The 20626-nt window shown below is 39.4% G+C and overlaps 2 pseudogenes; both read right to left on the bottom strand.

The window, feature by feature from the left end:
* Window positions 1–593: 593 nt before the first annotated feature.
* On the bottom strand, window positions 594–1402 carry LOC149175646 (putative adenylate kinase 6, chloroplastic pseudogene; annotated as a pseudogene).
* A 70-nt stretch (window positions 1403–1472) lies between these two features.
* On the bottom strand, window positions 1473–2390 carry LOC149175645 (putative adenylate kinase 6, chloroplastic pseudogene; annotated as a pseudogene).
* Between the last annotated feature and the right edge of the window lie 18236 nt (window positions 2391–20626).

Here is a 20626-nt window from a genome sequence, read left to right as displayed (position 1 = left end):
CAGTAGTTTAGAGTCTAGATATGAAACGACATCAATCATTCTCTTTGTGCCCCTGTCTAAAGGTAGTACTATGAAAAATGTTATGATCCTCTTTGTGGGGTCTACTCCGATGAGACGCTGAAGAATGTGCGCTCGGAAACTAAGAGCCTCCTGCATATATAGGGCCAAGCATTTCTAATCGAGATGGTTTAGAGTCTAGATATGAAATGGTATCAATCGTTCTCTTTGTGCCCCTGTCTAAAGGTAGTACTATGAAAAATGTTATGATCCTCTGTGTGGGGTCTAGTCCGATGAGACGCTGAAGAATGTGCGCTCGGAAACTAAGAGCCTCCTGCATATATAGGGCCAAGCATTTCTAATCGAGATCTCTGAAAAAGTCTACGAGGGTTTGAGTGTCTTTGAACAAGCAATGGAACCTTCCTGATCTTGTAATAGATAGGGCATCCAAAAAAGAATTGCACTTTGGTCTCTACTCCCTGTAAATGACAGACCTGAGAGATTCTCTTTGACCTATCAATCTGGTGGTCTATCTCTGCCCGAAGTCTATGAGAACCTACTCTGAACTGGCCTAGAAGAATGCAAAGAGCATGCATCTAGTGGTGAAACATATACTTAGGACGAATAATAAATCTATTTCTCAACTCTAAGTACTTAGAAGGCCATCTTGACACAGGAACGCTCCCTGACAATTCAAATTCAAGTAGCTTTGCTCTGCTGCGATAGAAGTCTTCAACAGATCGGCCCTTATCGTGATATACACGAAACCTCTCTTTCACAACTTCCTCCCGATCATCCTCCCTCCTTATCAGCTTTGACTAAGACCTCGGTGGCGCCAGCAGAGCAGGCATGCAGATGGCTGGGTGTCCATCTTTTGCTTCAATATTTACTGGAGCTACATTATAAGTGTTTCCACATTGGCTGCAGATTCGCCTTCCCAAACATCTTTGAAGCAACACATCTTCTCTGAGCTTGAGGTTCACAGCCACATCCATTTCTGTTACTTTTTCTAGAATCTCAGCTTGTCTTCTTGTTCTTGGAAACCCGTCAAGAATAAACCCTGTCTTACACTTCACACCACTTTTTTCAAGTCGCCTTGATAATAGATTAACAATGATCTCATCTGGTACCAGTTTCCCTTGACTTACAATACTTGCCAGCTCGGTTGCAGAAGGCCCAGACTGGGCAAGCTCCTTTCTCAGAAGGTCACCTGTTGCGATATGAGGGATGCCCAAAAATCGGGAGAGTCGGCTAGCATAAGTTCCTTTACCAACACCAGGGCAACCCATAAAAACCCACTGCATATTACTTCCTTTGGGATCCCCCTTAAGCGCCTGGCTCCATGACTCTTGACCCATACCTGCCCCGCCGCGCCCCTTTGATTTGATGGTTTCTGGGGCGCCATCATGATTCCCGACCACTAGTGTCCAGAGCTATTTTATATCCATTGAAATTTCTGAGTAATTCATGCTGATTTATTTGGGCTGGATGTTGTACCTACAAGAACCGTAATTATTCAGGGCAGGATTTAGTAATGAAGTTCCAGCAGCAATTTCACGTTTACTGTCACTTTCTTCAATATTCAAGGCAGCCAATAGTTTTGTGCATGACTCAGGAATGCTCCCTGACAATTCAAATTCAAGTAGCTTTCCTCTGCTGCGATAGAAGTCTTCAACAGGTCGGCCCTTATCGTGATATACACGCAACCTCTCTTTCACAACTTCCTCCCGATCATCCTCCCTCCTTATCAGCTTTGACTCACACCTCGGTGGCGCAAGCAGAGCAGGCATGCAGATGGCTGGGTGTCCATCTTTTGCTTCAATATTTACTGGAGCCACATTATAAGTGTTCCCACATTGGCTGCAGATTCGCCTTCCCAAACATCTTTGAAGCAACACATCTTCTCTGAGCTTGAGGTTGACAGCCACATCGATGTCTGTTACTTTTTCTAGAATCTCAGCTTGCCTTCTTGTTCTTGGAAACCCGTCAAGAATAAACCCTGACTCACCCTTCACACCACTTTTTTCAAGACGCCTTGATAATAAATTAACAATGATCTCATCTGGTACCAGTTTCCCTTGGTTTACAATACTTGCCAGCTCGGTTGCAGAAGGTCCCGACTGGGCAAGCTCCTCTCTGAGAAGGTCCCCTGTTGCGATATGAGGAATACCCAAAAATCGGGAAAGGCGGCTAGCATGAGTTCCTTTACCAACACCGGGGCAACCCAGAAAAGTCAACTGCATATTACTTCCTTTGGGATCCCCCTTAAGCACCGGGCTCCGTGACCCTTGATCCACACCTGCCACGCCCCATTGATTTGACGGTTTGTGGGAAGCCAAAGTGGAATAACCCATGTGACAAATAGGTCTCATCAGGCGCTTGATCGCCGCCATTGTTAAGATAAAACAAAACCTTAGTTACCAGATTCTTCTGTTCCAGAGTTTTTGGGGTTGAAATTTGCTAGTTACACCGCAGAAACCCTAAAAGAATACCCAATAAATCTCCGAAATTTTCAATGCTGCTCTGCCTTCGCAATAGTCTGTGAGCTCCTTGATCGTTGGTGGATGTCCCCATGCACCATGTACAAGGATTTTATATATTTGTCGAGGCACGATCACAGGCCGACTAGGGCGCCATCAAATCCATTTTTGGCTCCAAGCATTGCAAAGGCTTTACATGCTTTGCACTTCTTATTTATTATTTATATTTATAAGCAATTTTTTTAGTATTTATGGTCATAGTGTTAGTGTTTTGGTAGTTAAAAGTCTTTTTAATTGAAAATATGATAATTGATTTATATTTTTTTATTTATTTAATATTAATATAATTGATTATATTTAATGTTTACTTTTTTAAAAATATTTTAATTAATTATTAAAATAATATTTTATTTAAATTTATATGGAATGAAACGTAAAGGTAAATGTAAATGATTTTTATTTTAGAGATAAAGAAAAATTAAAAAATTACTAAAATATTTAATACTGGAAATTATGAAGCGAATAATGTTTCAAATTGTTTTAATATTAATTTTTTTTTCTAATATTATTAGGTTTAATAGTACAATTTTAATGAATATCGAGAAGGATTTAGATGAAATGATTACATTCTCTTGAATTTTAATAGAAATAAGTGAATATTATATGTTCAAGGCCCAGGGATAAGGAAGCCCCTCAATCAATGTTATAACAATTACATAGGTTATGCAACTTTTTCAATTAGAATTGGCTTCTACATACAAATGATTATAGAACCAAAAAAGAGGATGAGTTATGCTTACAATGGGTATAAATCACAATCAATACAAATATTTTAAAATATGATACTTCACCACTTAATACACAACCAACTATAAAAGCAATGCCAATTCTTTAGCTTGCTAGTGAAGGCTATCAATTATGACAATTGTGGTTGCTACTGCCATGTCCTTTGCATTGCTTTTGTTGCACCTTTGTACTCACTCCATAGAGAAGACAATGAAAACATGACACATGCATGGAAATTTTGGTAGACAAAAGGCTTGTTACAAAGCCATAAATTGAAACTTCTTAGTTCTTAGCTTCTCTACATGCCCATTGATCCAGATTGGATCATTATATTATTCATCCATCTTAACGCTTTCAAAGTGGAGAAAGTGGAGAATCAGCTCATAAGACCATTTTTACTAGCATTATTCAGTTTGGAAAAACAAGTCTAAAATATTCCAAGAGCATTTTGAGGCATCAAACGATGTTTTTTGGGGGGTAAAAATTTATCGCTTTAGCACAACACTTTCTTTTTCATATTCCACACACATAGAGCCTTCCAACAACTCAATAATCATGTCAATCAGAGTTCATATGCAAAAGTTATGTCACTCAGAAGTTGATCTTCTTGTTTTCACCACCATAATTCGAGAAGATGCCACGTCAACCCCCATTATTCATGAAAATGGGGCTAGCCACATGATTATGATGTAGAGGACTCTAGAAGACTCTATTGTAACTTTGGTTAAGAGTTGAGGTATTCAAGCCTAACCATTAGTAGACTATTGGTTATATTATAACATGGATATTAAGAGGAAAGGGGTTTCTATTCTTTCCAGTGCATTTGTTCCATAGCTGACCAAAAATAACCAAGAGGGATAGGAGATAAAGCACACACAGAGGAATATTTATGCACTATAGTAGGCCATAGGCCACACGCCATGTTAGGGTCCCACCCTAACCCCCTTATTTATGTAATGGGATCACGTCATAGCCAAGAGTCAATAAAGCCCATATTAATAATTGTAAGTGGTTAATCCGCAATTAATGACGGAACCACAGTTAGTTGCAAATGGGCCGTAGTATTAGATAGATGGTATTAATAAAACCCACGGTATTGGCCCGTGGTATTGCATGTATGAGTCATATATAAAGGATAGAGACTCCTTGCGAGGAGCATCGTGTCTTATTTTTGTAGTCGAGCTCTGCTCTATTGGAGGTTGCCCCCTCGAAGAGGCAAGTGAACATTACTCTCTGAATAATAAAATCATTGCTATTCTGTGTTCTGCGTATCTTTTCTTCGCATATTCTATATTTGGGTATCATTTTGTAGGTTAAGAGCATAACAAGTGGTATCAGAGCACTTTCTAGGGCCGGTGGGATCTCCATTTCTTAGCAATTTTTTTTTTTTTTTGGCTAGAGACGTGTTCCGGCGTCTTTAAACCACGGGATCTGTCGTTGAGCGCATAAACCTATGGATTTGGGGAGGCATGCACGTAGGAAATACAAGAGGTGGTCACGTATGTTGGACTCCCTTGTAACCCCTGTGGGTACCCTTTCGAGTAGTAGCGCATTAGACATAACCGCGCAGAGATTGTCTTCCACGTACCCTTTGGGTATATTGGAAGCCCCCTAGGCTCCCTTGAAACCTTGCCATAGATAAACCGTCGGCCGTCTTGCGGCTACAGTACACCGAGAACAGCACTCGGGGAGATTACTCGCCCGTACGATAGGGTAGTCGGATTATACAGCTAAGGGTACGGTCGATCCTCCTTAGTTAGAGCCCTGAAACATTGGGCCGAGTACTACTGCCAGACCCTTATGTATATTGCAATCTGTAGCACCTGACACTCCTCAAGACCATAGTTCCCTTTTTTTATCAGGGGATCACACAGCATCTCTTCCAGACCCGCTTGTGCAAAAGGGTGCAGCAACAGCAGACATCAGTCCCACAGTCTTGAGTTCGCAGATCAGCCATTCCGATCTATTAGATCCATCAGATCCGCAGAAGCAGTCTGTTCCGCCATTCAGATCTCTCAGATCCACCAGATCGGAGTCGTTGTGAAGGGTTCCTATACCAGGATATAATTCTCGCAGGACTTTTGGCCGCATTGACATTTTGAGGATTTGGCCACTGCAGTATTGATAAGGAAGGAGTAAAACTCCGTTAGGAGTTTTTAGAAAGAAAAAAAAGAAAAAAAAAAAAAAAGGAGTCTGAGATCTTCCAGGGTGCTTATTGGTGATCTAGCCCATCAGAATCAGGACGACGAGCTGAGCACGGTGGTACCATTCAATTATTAGTGAAAATTTTTAGGCGGTCCCAAATTTTCATCAGGTTGGTGTATGGTAGAAACTAGAGCTCAAGAGATGGCTAATGAAAGGATCGACAAACTTGAAGAATCCATGCACTCCCTCACCCTTCAGCTTAACAGAATAAGTAGCCAGGTCGCGCAACTCATCCCGAAGGACAAGGAGCAAGCCCACGAGGAGGTGTATAATGGCAATGGATACAATGAGGGTGAGTCTAGCCACTCTCCTCACGTCTGGCACACCCACCAACCACCCAGTCAGCGACCTCCCAAGTTGGATATGCATAAATTTGATGGTTCTCACCCGTCGGCATGGATAGCACAAATGGACCAGTATTTCAAACTGAATCATATCTTAGATGATGCGACTCAGCTTATGTTGGGGAGCATGTACTTGGACAATGAAAGGTGGCAATGGTGGGAATGGCATCAACGTTGCAATGGACCTTTTAGGACTTGGACCCAATTTACAAAAGCTCTTCAAAGCCGCTTTGAACAGGAGGACTCTTTTTTGGGTCGTCTTACTAAGCTCCGACAGACTGGTACAGTGGATGAATATATTACAGCTTTTGAAGCCTTAGCCTTCCGCACTTGGGGTCTCTCAGATGCGTTCTACACGGAATGTTTTATCAGCAGTCTTAAAGAAGCCATCAAAGCTCAAGTCCTACTGCACCACCCTCCCACATGGACGGAGGCTTGCAAGGTAGCTCGTAACGTGGAACGTGCATTAGCAGCCCAATACAGTCGCCCAAATTTCTCCGCTAAAGGTCGCCCCCTACAGGCTCACAACACGACTCAAACACTTAAGGTCCAAAAGGTGTCACCTGCGGAAATGGCCGAAAGAAGAAAGCAAGGACTATGTTACTACTGTGATGAAAAATACTCCCCAGGTCATAAATGTAAGGAGCCCAAATTTTTTCAAATAGATGCCACTGACTACAGCTCAACAGAGGAAGATCCACCACTTAAGGACCATGAGGCGCTAGAAGAAGACAACCAACAGGACAATGTCCCTGACAAACCAGTTATTTCGCTGCATGCGTTGGTAGGAATTTCTTCCCCTCAAACTCTCAAAATCAGATGTTTTATTAAACATCACCCAGTAGTAGTTTTGATTCATAGTGGAAGTACACATAATTTCATCCATCAAAAAGTCGCAGAAGCAGTGCATTGTTTTGTACGCGCAGTTTCTAACTTCCAAGTTCAAATTGCGGATGGAGGCACAATGAAATGTGAAGGCTACTGTGAAAATGTCAAACTTCAAATGGGGGATTATCAGTTGAAAACCCACATGTTTGCCATACATGGGGGGTTGTGACATTGTCCTCGGCGCTGAATGGCTCCGCACTCTTGGGCCAATCACAATGGATTTCCAGGAATTATATATGAGTTTTAAGCAGAACAACTACACACATACCCTCCGTGGACTCCAAGCGAGAGCCCCCTCTATCATCAGCTCGCATAGAATGGAAAAATTGTTAAAAAAGGGCAATCATGGAGTTGTAGCTCAATTTAATGCCATCCAGGCAGTCGAAACAAAGCCTCTGCCAATTCATCCTGAGATGCAACAGATTTTAAATAACCATCTGTCGGTCTTTGACAAGCCTCATGAGCTTCCACCCTCGCGAGGGGAACATGATCATAGCATCACCTTGGTTCCAAGGGCCCAACCCCCAAATGTGCGCCCATACAGATATCCGTTCACCCAAAAGAATGAAATAGAAAAAATCATCAAGGAACTTTTGGAAGCAGGTGTCATTCGTCCCAGCATTAGTCCTTATTCATCCCCAGTGGTCATGGTGCTCAAGAAAGATGGGGAGTGGCGGATGTGTCCCGACTTCAGGGCCCTCAATAAGTTGACAGTCAAAGATAAATTTCCCATCCCAGTGGTTGATGGTTTGCTAGATGAATGGGGCTCAATTCTTCACTAAGCTGGATCTTCGCTCAGGCTACCACCAAATTCGCATGAAGGAAGTCGACATCCCCAAGACTGCTTTCAGAACTCATGAAGGCCATTCGCTCAGGCTACCACCAAATTCGCATGAAGGAAGTCGACATCCCCAAGACTGCTTTCAGAACTCATGAAGGCCATTATGAATTCCTGGTCATGCCATTTGGTCTTTGTAATGCCCCCTCTACTTTTCAGAGCCTTATGAACCACATTCTCAAACCATATCTCAGGAAATTTGTCCTTGTCTTCTTCGATGACATCCTCATCTATAGTTGCACTTGGGCCGCACATCTTCAGCATGTAGATCTACTCTTGCAACTGCTCCGCAAGCATAAATTATTTGTCAAGATGTCCAAGTGTTCGTTTGGCATGGCAGAAGTAGAGTATTTGGGCCACATTGTGGGGCGTGAAGGTGTCAAGGTGGACCCCAAAAAGATCCAGGCAATGCAGGAATGGCCTCAACCTAAGACCTTGAAGAGCTTGAGAGGATTTTTGGGTCTCACAGGCTATTATCGTAAATTTGTCTGCAACTATGGTCGCATAGCGAAGCCCCTCACCCAACTCCTAAAGAAAAATTCATTCTTCTGGAATGAGGAAGCATAACAAGCCTTTACAGCTCTAAAAAATGCCATGTGTTCCACTCCAGTCTTAGCACTCCCTGACTTCACCAAATCTTTTGTCATTGAATGTGATGCTTCAGGTACAGGTATTGGGGCGGTCTTAATGCAGGAAGGGCGACCGTTGGCCTTCACAAGCCAACAACTCAGTGGGAGGAATCTGGGCCAATCTACCTACGAGAAGGAAATGATGGTCATCTTACATGCAGTCGAGACCTGGCGACCTTACTTATTGGGGCGACGTTTCCAAATCCGCACAGATCATCACAGTCTTAAATATTTTTTGGAGCAACGCCTATCCTCCCCACAACAACATAAATGGCTAGCCAAAATGCTGGGATATGATTATGAGATCATTTACAAGAAAGGGAAAGACAATAGTGTAGCAGATGCATTATCTCGCCTATTTGAGGAGGAAAGTACTCTGCTAGCAATTTCCCTCCCCATTCCAGAATGGATTGAAGAGGCTCGTAGGGAATGGTTTTCACACCCCGGGCTCTCCCAACTCATTTCTCAATTGCAGGTAGATCCAAATTCCACCAAGGGCTACTCGTGGCAGGATGATATTCTTCGCTACAAGGACAGAGTCGTAATATCACCAACATCCACCCTCAAAAGTCACATTTTGGCAGAATTGCACTCATCTCCCATTGCAGGACATTCGGGCTTTCAGAAGACGTATGCTCGCACCAGAAGATCATTTTTTTGGACAGGCATGAAAAAGGACATCTTTACTTTCGCAGCAGAATGTGATGTCTGTCAACGCCACAAAGGGGAAACCGTCAACACACCAGGCACATTACAACCATTGCCCATTCCGGCATCAATTTGGACGGAGGTTTCTATGGATTTCATTACAGGTCTTCCAAAGTCAGGGAACAAGTCAGTCATCATGGTGGTTGTGGACCGACTGTCGAAGTATGCTCATTTCTGCGCTCTACCCCACTCGTTTACACCAACTTTGCTTGCTCAATCTTTCATGGATCAGATCTTCAAATTGCATGGCATGCCCACTTCTATTGTGTCTGACCATGACCCGATCTTCACCAGTAATTTTTGGCAAGAACTCTTCAGAATACAAGGCACTCAACTCAAACTCAGTACTTCCTATCATCCGCAAACAGATGGTCAAACCGAAGCCGTCAACAAATGTCTAGAAACCTACCTTAGGTGTTTCACTTCAGAAAAGCAACACCTTTCGGTACAGTGGTTACCTCTGGCAGAATGGTGGTCTAACACCAACTATCATGCCACCACCAAAATGACTCCCTATGAAGCAGTATATGGTCAACTCCCACCTTCACCTACTTCGTATCTCAAGGGATGCTCAAAAGTACAAGCAGTGGATCAACTCCTACAACACCGCGCAACCATGCTCGCCCATCTTCGAGAGAATCTTCATCAAGCTCAGAACCGCATGAAGCAACAGGTAGATCAACATCGCTCAGAGCGCCAATTTCAAGAAGGGGATCAGGTCTTTTTACGACTACAACCATATAAGCAAACATCACTCAAGGACAAGGGGTGTCAGAAACTCTCTCCCAAATTCTACGGACCATATCAAGTACTTCAGCGCATTGGAGAAGTGGCCTACAAGTTGGCCTTGCCACCTACTGCAAAAATCCATCTAGTTTTCCATGTCTCATGCCTCAAGAAAGTGATTGGGAACAATTGTAGAATTCAGACCAGTCTACCTGAATTGGACGAAGAAGGGTCCATCTGGCTTCAACCCGAACAGGTCCTAGACACACGAGACAAGCAACTGCGCGACCGCATGATTAAGGAAGTCCTCGTCAAATGGAAAGACACCTCTCCAGAAGATGCAACTTGGGAACCAGCCACTATTCTTCAACAGTTTCCGCAGCTTCAGCCTTGAGGACAAGGCTCGTCTTAAGGGGGAGGGCATGTTAGGGTCCCACCCTAACCCCCTTATTTATGCAATGGGATCACGCCATAGTCAAGAGTCAATAAAGCCCATATTAATAATTGTAAGTGGTTAATCCGCAATTAATGACGGAACCACAGTTAGTTGCAAATGGGCCGTAGTATTAGATAGATGGTATTAATAAAACCCACGGTATTGGCCCGTGGTATTGCATGTATGAGTCATATATAAAGGATAGGGACTCCCTGCGAGGAGCATCGTGTCTTATTTTTGTAGTCGAGCTCTGCTCTATTGGAGGTTGCCCCCTCGAAGAGGCAAGTTAACATAACTCTCTGAATAATAAAATCATTGCTATTCTGTGTTCTGGGTATCTTTTCATCGCATATTCTGTATTTGGGTATCATTTTGCAGGTTAAGAGCATAACACACCATACTTCTGTACTCACAAACATTTTCTATTCGTAGAAAGAAAGCATAGCGACCTCATCTTCTAGTTGGGTTTTTCTTCTAAAAGGGTTTCGTAGGTCATATCTTGTGTCAAATTTGTATGTGAGATTTTATTTCACTATTCTCTAATTTATCCATAATTTTTAATTCGCATGCACATTGCACTATTAAAAATATTCCACAATTCAAAACATCTAAAAATAAATAAAAAAACTGTAATAGTGTAGAGTTTCAAATTTCAAATATAATTTTATTAAATCTGTTATGACGAACTGTCCAATGGAATATCCATGACAATTTACAAATCACCCACAAAGGTAAACTTCTAAGGTTTGTTCCACATTCTAGTGCATTTAATCTATATTCATGTAACAACATATAAAATGATAAAAAAATCCTTTCAAATTGTACAATTTCTCTCAAAATAATTCATTTACTTTTGGATACATGTTGTAGTCTGTACAACAACCACCCATTATGATATGAATTCTTCATAAAATAGTGGGGAGCCTTCCAAATTTCTTTGTTTTCTATATTTATGTACTTATTTTGATTACTTTTATAAATTTTCTTTTAACTAGTTTAATAATTTTCCTTAAAACTTAGTTACCCATTTAATCTATGATTTAATGTACAAAATATCACAAATTATAAGGAAAAATTCCTATTTTAAATCCATACTTAATTCAAGGTTTATTGTGCTTATAATGACGAATTTTGGATGCCCAAATGTGGGTTATACACATTTAGATCAAATAGTGTCTTACTATATTGAAAGTAAGCTAGATGCAAGATGTTTTGTTTACATTCAGATCTGGAAGCATTTTAAACAAATTTGGTTAAGTCAAGGCATACACTGGATTAGTCATATTGGGATCCAAATAATACTTGATAATTTCATGAGATTTCCAAAAATCTTGATAACAACTAATAATTTTTCAATTTTTTTTCCTTTAATTTTTTTTTAATTATACATGGTATTCTGTGATTTATTTTTTTGAGGTTTGATATATATATTTGATGATCTATCATTTGTGATGTGTCACTGCATGCGCCACACAATACATCTCAATGACGTGTGTAGTGTTGTGCATTAGTGATCTATCATCAAAAGAAATTATATTTGGATATTGAACAAACATCATAAAATACTTATGGAAGTCCTTGGATGCCCAAATGCTTGGATTACCATTTTAGTAATTAAATTATGTTCAAATCTTGGAAACATGTCTTGTTCAAAGCATTGTAGTGTAATGAATGTAAAATATCAGATTACTATTGCATTTGGATATATTTGAATTTGGAAGGATTGCTTGAAAGCATTTATGTGATGTCTTGGATACCTAGATGTTGAATAAAAGTTGCTTTGAGTTACTCAAATACCTAGATACGTAGATATCTAAACACCTTTCATGAATGAAGATGTTAGGTCAACTTCTAGGTTATTAGACAGGTCACGAGTCAACCTTATGTGCCATTACAAAAGCCTTACGTGTCATTAATGACATGTATGTGATGACATGGAAGTCAAGCTCACATGTTTCATATATGAATTAAGAATGTGATCAAGGCCAAAATAATACTAAGTATCCTATTAACTACTTTGTCTGTCTGTTGATGCTTGCATTTGGCTGAGAAAATAATAGGAGAAATTGATCGATTAAGGTCCGAATTAGACCTATACTCATTTGGTATGGCAATCCTCACTTGTATGTGGACCTGGTTGCCACTAAGGGTTGTTGTTCCCAAATTTTAGACTTTCTAAAGAAGTTCCTTAAGAGTGTGAATTCTATCTAACACATAGGAATGAAAGTTAATCATCCTAATCTAAATGATTGAAAAATATATATTCTACTCTAACTATCGATATAAACTATCTCGAGAGCAATTTAAATTATGTATGAATTAAAATGAAATGAAACAAAAGGAGATTTATATCATCAAATTGAGACAATTATTAAGCTCATCTACATACAATACATGAATCAAATAAATTGATAAATAAGAACATGAAAGCTACAATATTGATACAAGATATTTTACTTGATCAACTCAAAATGTATTGTGGGTTCGAACTAGTTGCTAGCAATAATACAATAGCATCTCATTTAGACATATGTAATTGAAAATTGACTAAGCAAACATTTGAGATTGTGATATCGTATAGGAACAAACAAATGTAAATAACAATACCACACTTTCTACATTAGAGAACAAAATATTTAATGGCTCCTATGTTCTCCAGAAAGATAGCTTGTATAATAATCCTTAGAGCATTTTCTAGAAAATTTAGAACCCACTTCTAAGTTTTCAGGAATTCCCTTAAATAATATTACAAAATAATTCTAATTCTCCCTCACTCCCTTTTACTTCCTCAGGCCGTGGAAGGTATTACTTTATAATTAAATTGACCCTAAAGGTTTGTTATGAAAATGGGGTTACAAAAATCTTTCCTTTTTTCCAATTTTGTCAAAACCCAAAATAAATACCACTCTTGCTTCATCTCATCATGATCTTTCTGATTATATAAATTTTATCTTAATATGAATCCTAGATTGAAAGTTATGCCCTTTTAAGTTTGACCAATTAACTCATGCCACATCAACAGGAAACTATCACGCGGTTCTGCCACATCACCTTGAATAATTTGCAACATCGGGACTCTAACACATGACAACTATATACGAGCCACATGGCACTGCCATGTCATTAATGGTTCTTATGTGGTGTCCACGTGCTCTCTTATTAGATTCCCCTAGCATTGCCACATCAAGTCAACTTGTGGGTCCCACAGGGTTTGACTCTTTGTGTTTTGTGACGTTTCTACATCATATCTGTTGGTTTTAACCTTGTACAAAAATTACTTGCAAATGAATTATTAAACAAATAAATAATGGTGAGAACATAAAACAAACATACACAAAGATTTTCCCCTGAATCCCAAAATCGGGACTACCAGATTGATTTTTCATTAATTTCCTTTCAATGCTACAATACATATATATACATGTCGAAGCATTCATAAATCCCAATCCGCTAACCCTAGATTAGAACATAATCATAGTTCCATTGATTAGATCTACAAAATACAATGGGAAAAAACCACCATGCCCAAAACCATGCGCAAAACCACATAGAATTTTTTTCCCACGACATTGCCCCAGACCCCAAAATTTTTATTACGTGACCAATATAATACATACCCAACATTCTCCCACTTGATGTTTTCTTTCCACATAGGGGTCCACAAGAGTGCATAATCATTGATCCAAGAAGGCAATGCCCATTGTTTCTATGCACCAATAAATCTCAGTGTTCACAAACTTCATCAATGCATCTGCAACATTCTTCAAAGTTTCCACCTTTACTAGCAACACCTTTTTGTATTCAATCATATCCCTCACAAAGTGATACTGGACATCAATGTGCTTTGTCTTTGAATGATAAGCAGGGTTCTTTTCCAATAAAATTTCCCTTTGGTTGTCAAAGTCTATCCTTATAGCTCACTGTACCAACCCCATACTTGAACACATTCTCTGCAACTAAACTACTTCCTTGCTCACATGAGTGGATTACATGTATTCAACCTCTGTAGTTGAAAGTGCCACTATGGGTATCTTTTGCATCCAAATGACTTCTCCTCCAAATAGGTTAAACATATACCCACTTGTAGATCTTCTTTGATTCAGATCTCCAGCCCAGTCTGCACCAACAAAGCCATGAATTTCTAAAACTCTATCCAATTCTGGCCTTCCTTGGTAGCATAAACCATAATCACCAGTGCCATGAAAATACCTAAAAACCTGCTTCATTATTGTCTAATGCTCCTTCCCTGATTTTGACATAAACCTTCTCAATACTCCCATTGCATGTGCAATGTTTGGTCCGATGCAAACCATTGCATACATCAGGCTACCAAATGCACTCACATATGGAACATAGTACATGTCCTCTTCCTCTTCTTATGTCTTCAGGCACTATCCAACAGATAACTTTACACCTACAGGAATAAGAACCTTCACCAATTTACTATCGTGCATATTAAACCTTTTCAATATTGCCTCGACAAAGTCCCTCTTGTTTAACTAGAGCTTCCTCTTTGTCTAATCTCATTTAATTTCCATGCCCAAAATATGGTTTGCAACACCAAGATCCTTCACGTCAAATCTAAAGTACAATTGGGTCTTCAAGTCTTGGATAATTTCTTTGTCATTTCCGATCAGCAACATATCATCCACATACAAGACCAAATAAATAACATGATCACCAATTAATTTAAAATACACATAGTGATTCGCTTTGCTCCTGGTGAAGCCAAGTCCCTATATATATGTATCAAATTTCTGATACCACATCCTTGGTGACTGTTTTAACCCATACAAAGACCTTTTTAACTTGCAAACATGTTCTTTCATATCCTTCACTGCAAAGCCTTTAGGTTGCTTCTTGTATATCTCTTCTTCTAGATCCCCATGAAGAAATTTTGTCTTCACATCCATCTATTCTACTTCAAAATCAAAAGCAACAACAAAAGATAAATCTAATCTAATAGAAGCTACCTTGGCAACATGAGAAAATATATCATCAAAACCAATTCTAGGCACTTGGGAATAACCTTTTGCTACAAATAGAGCTTTGTATTTCTCCACCTTACCTTCTACATTTGTCTTCTTCCTAAACACCCATTTGCTGGAAATGGGTTTCCTTTCAGCTGACAACTTCACCAAATCCCAAGCCTCATTTTTATCCAAAGATGCCATTTCTTCAACCATGGATGCTTTCCAGAGTTTTCCATACTCTGAATCCACTGCCTCCCTAACAGTTATGAGATCATCACAAGTAATAGATAAAGAAAAATTTGAACAAAAAACAGATGGAATATACCTCTATGGTTTCCTTCTCTCTCGAATGGATCTTCTCAAAACTATAGTCTGTGGTTCTTCCTCTTTTGATTCCTGTTCTACTGTAGAGTTTGATTCTTCTTCCTTCAGTTCAAACTCTATCTTTTTAGGTTCCTTTGGTAGGACTTCATGTAATAACATCCTTCACCTCTCTAAACACCACATCTTGGTTTTACACAACCTTCCTTGTTTCTAGGTTCCAAAGCTTATAACCTTTTAAACCATCCTTATACCCAATAAATATGCACCTTTCAGATTTACTATCTAACTTGGTTCTTTTCTCCTTTGGAACATGCACACATGCATCATAGCCGAATACCCTAAGAAGTGAGAGAGAGGGTTTCTTACCAGTCCATACTTCATGTGTAGTCTTATCCTCCAACGCTGACGAAGGTGATATGTTAAACAAGTAACATGCAATATCCACTGCCTCTGCCCAGAATTCCTATTCTAACTTGACACCACTGAGCATGCTTCTTGCCTTTTCCATCAACATTTTGTTCATTCTTTCTGCAACTCCATTTTGCTCAGGTGTTATGTAGTAGTCTTCTTCCATGCTATACTACACTTCTTACAAAAATATTCAACTTCATTCTTGCAGAACTCTCCACCATTATCTGTCATCAACACCTTGATCTTCTTTTCTATCTGATTTTCCACCAGAGCCTTAGATTCTTTAAACTTGTCAAAGACTTCAGATTTCTTCGCAAGGAAATATATCCATGTATTCCTTGAGAAGTCATCTATAAATGAGACATAGTATACAAAATTATCTAGTGATGGAACCGACACAGGTCCAAACACATCACTATGCACACGCTCTAATATCCCTTTCGTCCTCTTATCACCTAAGGGGAAACTCACACAATGTTCACATAAATAGAAATCCAGAGAGAAATTAGACATACCTTCTACCATACCATTACCATGCAATATTCAAAGGTCCTTCTTTCCAATATGTCCAAGATTTTGATGCCATAGCATGGTCTTTTCTCCAGAGACCATTATATTTTTTTCTCCACTTTCAAGAACCACAAAACTATTGCATCCATCAATAACAGTCCTACCCAAAAACTTATGCAGTGTGCCAATCCAAATTCCTCACATCAATACTAGTGCTCCCTGAACCATATTGCAGATATCTTTCTTGAACACTGTTTTTACACCTGCACCATCCATATTGCTTACAAAAATCAGACTTTTGGCCAATGTAGGAATATGCAAAACAATAGGAAGTGTTATTATCCTTCCACCTTGCAATTTCAACTTGACCTTTCCCCATCAAATGATTATGGCCTTCCTATCATCCCCTAAGAATGCATCACCACCATCATATATCTCATACTAGCAGAACCACTCCCTATGGGGAGTGAAGTGAAAGGATGCACTTGAGTCAATCAACCATGCCTCATGATATACATGTGTACTTGAAGAAGAAGCCAAGTACACATCCCCACATTCATCTGAGGTGGTTTTCACTTCTGCATAAGGAGCATCATCATATCCTTTCCTTTCATAAGAGTTTTAGGTTTACAATCCTTTTTGTATTGCCCTTCTTTTCCACATTTCCAGCATACCTTTACAAGTTTTCTTGAAGATTTATATCTCCCACTTGAGGACTTATTTCTGTTTTTGTTCTGGGGCCGTCCTCTTACAGACAAGGCATCTCCATTATATCTCTCCATATTTATCAATCTCATCTCTTCTGACAACAAGGAGGAGACTATTTCATCAAAAGTTAAGGTAGTTGTATTGCTACCTATAGTAACAACCAGACTATCCCACGAATCTTGTATAGAACACAAAAAAATGATGAACTTATCTTCGTCTGAATTTTTTATATCAATAGATAACAACTGGCTTACTACAATATTAAAGGCATTCAGATGCTTTGTAACCAAGCCTCCATCCTTCATCCTAAGGTTATAAAACTTTTTCTGTAGGAATAGTTTGTTCACCAAAGACTTAGATTGGTACAAAGTCCCTAACTTGTCCCACAAAGCCTTCACTGTATCATTCGCTGATACATTCAACAATACTGAATCTAAGAGACACAATCATATTGTGCTCTTCGCCTTTCAATCTAACTTCACCTTGTCTTCTGGTGACATTCCTATTGGTTTTGTGCCTAGATCTACAACAATCCACTACTCTTGGTCCACCAACAACTCCTCCATGTTGATCTTCCACAAATCAAAACTTTGACCATTAAATTTTTTGATCTCTATCTTTCCATTGTTCACCATCTTCTTTCACCCCCATAATCGATCCCATAGATCTCCCATTGAACAAGGTCTACCACAGGCCCGAGCAAAACCCCTCAACAACAAAGGCATTTCATTGAAGCTGAAACTTATCTTATACCAAATGTTAGTTTTAACCCTCTACAAAAATTACCTACAAATGAATTCTTAAAACAAAAAAATAATGGCGAGAACATAAAACAAACATACACAAATATTTCCCATGGATCCCAAAATTGGGACTACCAGATTGATTTTTTATTAGATTCCTTTCAAAGTTACAATACATATATATACATGTTGAAGTAGTCATAAACCCCATTCTACTAGCCCTAGATTAGAACATAATCGTAGTTTCCTTGAACGAACCTACAAAATTCCATGGGCAGAAAATCATAATGCCCAAAACCATGCGTGAAAACCCTACGCAAAACCAACTAGAAAGTTTTTTCGGGGGCCAATAGTGGAAAGAATGTAACACATACCCAACAATATCTAGTTCTGAGTGGAAATCCAAGTGCATAAGATTTTGCACCATGCCTTACTCTCAGATGACCCAAATAGAAATTGCACTGAGGAGTTAATTTGGCCTTTCGCCGATAATATCTCATGTGGAGCAAATCCCAAATACTTTACATTCTTCATGAAAATTTAGAGAAATGGCAACCTTTCCCATTTATAAAAATACATAAGGCGAAACCAACAAGACTTCCAAACTCCCATATACATCCACCAAACCCAAAATGCATCCATGGGGGCTTCACTCAATGAACCTCTGATGTAGCACGTGCATTCATGGCATACTAAAAAATACCTTTATTTGACTACATATTAGAAAATACCTCTAAAAATAATATTATTTAAACCCTTACCAATACGAACCCAATACATCATCCCAATTAAGAAACCACTACTTTCACTAGATATTGTAGGCATCCATTTTTTCATTATAATTTTTTACACGCTTTTATATTTTTTCATTAACTTTGAGCTCCATTTTTTATACTTGCCACTATAAAAAACCTTTTCCCCCTATTATATGCTCAATTTATTATGTCAATCGAGTGTTCCCAATCTAATTTGGGAGGTGCACTACAGTGAGGTTGTAGGACACTTTGATGTGGAGAAAATTGTGGTTGTACTACAAAATTACTTTTGTTGGCCCAAACTCCGACTAGATGTTGGGAAATATATCAAATCCTGCACTTCCTGCACCATCACCAAGCCAACCATCAAGAAGCAAGGCTTGTACATTCCTTTTCCTACTCCCAACCAGCCATGGAAATCCATCTCCATGGACTATATGTCTAGCCTCCCTTCTACCAAGCATGGTAATGACTGTGTATTTGTGGTCATGGACAAATTTTCTAAGATGACTATATTGGTGGCATGCAAGAAGAGTATCATAGCAAAGGACACTGCCAAACTCTTCTTTGAACAAGTATGGGTACATTTTCGGATCCTGCAGACCATTATATCATAGTGAAATAGCAAGAGCACATTCTAGTCAAGCCTCTAGACACTATTGGATACCAAGCTCACCAAATCGACTGCCTTCCATCCCCAGACTGATGGCTAGATGAAGGTCGTCAATAGGATGATAGTGCACATACTCCGCATGTACAACTCCAAGCATCCTCAAACTTGGGATGAGAATCTTCCATATGTGAAACACAGTTATAATAGAGCTCTCCATAGCTCGACTGGTCACAGTCCTTTTCAAGTGTGTCTATGATTTCAACCATTGTGTCTGATTGATGTTGCCATGCCTCATACGACTACGTAGACAAAATCCACACGTGTACTGTCTGATGTTTATAAAGCGACCAGATTTATTGAACACATCCAACACATCATCCAATAGGTTCATGACATCTTGAAGAAGTCAAATTCCAAGTACAAATAGTGACATGATCAACATCGGGTGCCAGACAAGTTTTAGGTGGGCGACAAAGTCTGGTTGCATTTGTTGAAAGAATGCATTACTGGAGCCCATCGGAAGCTCATACCACTCCGATATGGTTATTACACCATTACCAAGGTTGTGGGAGATAATTATTTTGAGCTCAACATTTCCCCATTCCTTGGCTTGCACCCAGTGTTTATTGTGGACCGCCTTTGACCATACTTCCCACCATTATTGGATACATTAGACATTGTAGAACAACTCACACCAACAGAGTTAAACCCAGAGTGCATGGAACATGCCACAACTGATCAAATTATGGATAAACAGGTCAAGAACACTTGCCAACAAAATATCCAACTATACTGGGTTGTCAAAGTTTACCAACTCCTGCACCAAGGCAAGTGGCTTGCCAGGGACCAGGTTCAACAGAAATTTCCTCACCTCATGGAGGCTCTGCACGCAATGGGGACCATTGCTTCTTGAGGGGGGATGAGTTATCCAAGTGGATTTTGGTGGCCACCCACCTATCCCACCTAGACTTCCAGTCAGTTTCATTTGTTTCCTTGTTTATTTTAGCATTTACTAGTTTTAGTAGTTTTTGGGGTCTTGAACTTCTGTAGCAGTTTTAACCCCCTAAACGACTTTTTTTGAGGTCTGTTGCAAACCCATAGCCATAAGCAAGGGCCTATAGAAAATATTGTAGTACTCAGAGTGACCTTTCCAACAAGGTATCGTACGCGCCGAACAAAGATAATATGACCAAGTTATGACCCCGGGAAGTTGTCTGCCTAACTAACCCCAACGGGGCCTAAAGACTCTTGGCGTTACATCTCCTGGTGTTAGGGTTTTGGTTTTTTAGGGTTTTCTCATGTTTTTCAATAATAAATAGGCCCTTGAGCCTCATTGTAACAAATTTCAGAGGCATGTAGCTGCCACATCTCTTCTTAGAGATAAGCTACCATCACCCGAGCTAGTATTATTTATATTCTATTTGTAAGCATATTTCAATATTTGATATTAATGAAATGAAGTCTTATTTGTGCTACATCTTTGTATTTATGGTTATATCTGTAATTTTTTGCATTCTTGTTTAAATTTCAATCACAATTCTATAGTAGTCAA

Source organism: Pinus tabuliformis, chromosome 4_1 (assembly GCF_031772625.1).
Source record: "Pinus tabuliformis cultivar Carrire ecotype Pingquan chromosome 4_1, CPIR1, whole genome shotgun sequence".
Classification (NCBI taxonomy): domain Eukaryota; kingdom Viridiplantae; phylum Streptophyta; class Pinopsida; order Pinales; family Pinaceae; genus Pinus; species Pinus tabuliformis.
Note: the sequence above shows the minus strand (reverse complement) of the source record. Positions and strands in the feature narration are given on the sequence as shown.